Raw genomic sequence first — 2,489 nt, forward strand, 5'->3', positions numbered from 1 at the left:
GCGAGAGGGCTGTACAAGCAATGATCACACGCACGGCACAGCGGACACTCCAGGAACCGCGGTGTTGGCCGTCGAATGGCGCTAGCTGCGCAGCATTTGTGCACCGCCGCCGCCAGTGTCAGCCAGTTTGCCGTGGCATACGGAGCTCCATAGCAGTCTTTAACACTGGTAGCATGCCGCGACAGCGTGGACGTGAACCGTATGTGAAGTTGACAGACTTTGAGCAAGGGCGTATAGTGGGCATGCGGGAGGCCGGGTGGACGTACCGCCGAATTGCTCAACACGTGGGGCGTGAGGTCTCCACAGTACATCGATGTTGTCGCCGGTGGTCGGCGGAAGGTGCACGTGCCCATCGACCTGGGACCGGACCGCAGCGACGCACGGATGCACGCCAAGACCGTAGGATCCTACGCAGTGCCGTAGGGGACCGCACCGCCACTTCCCAGAAAATTAGGGACACTGTTGCTCCTGGGGTATCGGCGAGGACCATTCGTAACCGTATCCATGAAGCTGGGCTACGGTCCCGTACACCGTTAGGCCGTCTTCCGCTCACGCCCCAACATCGTGCAGCCCGCCTCCAGTGGTGTCGCGACAGGCGTGAATGGAGGGACGAATGGAGACGTGTCGTCTTCAGCGATGAGAGTCGCTTCTGCCTTGGTGCCAATGATGGTCGTATGCGTGTTTGGCGCCGTGCAGGTGAGCGCCACAATCAGGACTGCATACAACCGAGGCACACAGGGCCAACACCCGGCATCATGGTGTGAGGAGCGATCTCCTACACTGGCTGTACACCTCTGGTGATCGTCGAGGGGACACTGAATAGTGCACGTTACATCCAAACCGTCATCGAACCCATCGTTCTACCATTCCTAGACCGGCAAGGGAACTTGCTGTTCCAACAGGACAATGCACGTCCGCATGTATCCCGTGCCACCCAACGTGCTCTAGAAGGTGTAAGTCAACTACCCTGGCCAGCAAGGTCTCCGGATCTGTCCCCCATTGAGCATGTTTGGGACTGGATGAAGCGTCGTCTCACGCGGTCTGCACGTCCAGCACGGGCGCTGGTCCAACTGAGGCGCCAGGTGGAAATGGCATGGCAAGCCGTTCCACAGGACTACATCCAGCATCTCTACGATCGTCTCCATGGGAGAATAGCAGCCTGCATTGCTGCGAAAGGTGGATATACACTGTACTAGTGCCGACATTGTGCATGCTCTGCTGCCTGTGTCTATGTGCCTGTGGTTCTGTCAGTGTGATCATGTGATGTATCTGACCCCAGGAATGTGTCAATAAAGTTTCCCCTTCCTGGGACAATGAATTCACGGTGTTCTTATTTCAATTTCCAGGAGTGTATGTCGTACGATATTTTTATGAGTGTGGTGCTGATTATCTTGCCTGACCACAGCGATTCAAGAAGAAAAAAAAATTCCAGTCACCTCCAGTCAAGTCCAGCGCCATCTAGCGAGGGTATTGTGTACCTGAAGAGCTCGCCATCCGAGAAACTGCCTTAAGCCTTAACTTCCGATCGCCTGACCCCCTACGGCCACTCCAGCCACTGACCATAGCAGTCCCGCACGCCTTGGACTGCCTGCAGTTTCACTACTGAGATAGACTCCTTAGTTTACAAAATTCAGAACAGGGAAATTGTTCTGTCAACACACCTCAAATTTTTTCATGCAAAATGTCGATTCCTCCCTTTTATGGTTCAAATGGCTCTGAGCACTATGGGACTTGACATCTGAAGTCATCAGTCCCCTAGAACCTAGAACTATTTAAACCTAACTAACCTAAGGACACATCACACATATCCATGCCCGAGGTAGGATTCGAACCTGCGACCGTAGTGGTCGCGCAGTTCCAGATTGAAGCGCCTAGAACTGCTCGGCCACTACGGCCGGCCCTCCATTTTATACAAGATAGTTTCGAAGATAGATGAAATGACCATACACATGTTTTCACATCGTTAAAGTATCGTTACTTATCGTGAAAATCCTGTACAATAGTAGGGGATAGGCTACATTTCCTCAAAGTATTCTCTCACTAAGTAGAAGAATCTGTTCTTATCAGCTTAATACCTGCCACGTCCTGCATCACAGGACTAAAATATTAAAATCATTTTTGGTTCATGACGGAGTGCTAAGAATATGCCATAACTCTGTCACAGAATGCCTCTCCACAGCGAACTCTCTTAAAGTAAACAAATGTCCGCCATATATGAAGTCTCGCATGGTCAACAACACAGAGAAGTTGTAAATATCAGGTTGATGCTACGTACCGCAGTATAAATTCGCCAATATAGCTAATTTTTTGTACGATGACCATCTCTCCCTGTGTAAATGGGGAGGTTGAAATTTCGTTAAAAGATCTTGCTGCAAAGAGAAATCGTCTGAATACCGCTACAGCTTTTGGATCATATCCGTGGTGCTCTGCCCTCCCTTTCACCCGCCCGACGGCACGTCATGGATATCAAACTGATAGGCTAATTAATG

At 51.2% G+C, this 2,489-nt stretch overlaps 1 pseudogene; it reads left to right on the plus strand.

Annotated features, from left to right (window-relative positions):
• The first annotated feature begins 2,018 nt into the window (after positions 1–2,018).
• LOC126337488 (U2 spliceosomal RNA) lies at positions 2,019–2,196 on the plus strand (annotated as a pseudogene).
• Positions 2,197–2,489: the final 293 nt, after the last annotated feature.

The sequence above is a fragment of the Schistocerca gregaria genome, chromosome 2 (assembly GCF_023897955.1).
Source record: "Schistocerca gregaria isolate iqSchGreg1 chromosome 2, iqSchGreg1.2, whole genome shotgun sequence".
Taxonomy (NCBI): domain Eukaryota; kingdom Metazoa; phylum Arthropoda; class Insecta; order Orthoptera; family Acrididae; genus Schistocerca; species Schistocerca gregaria.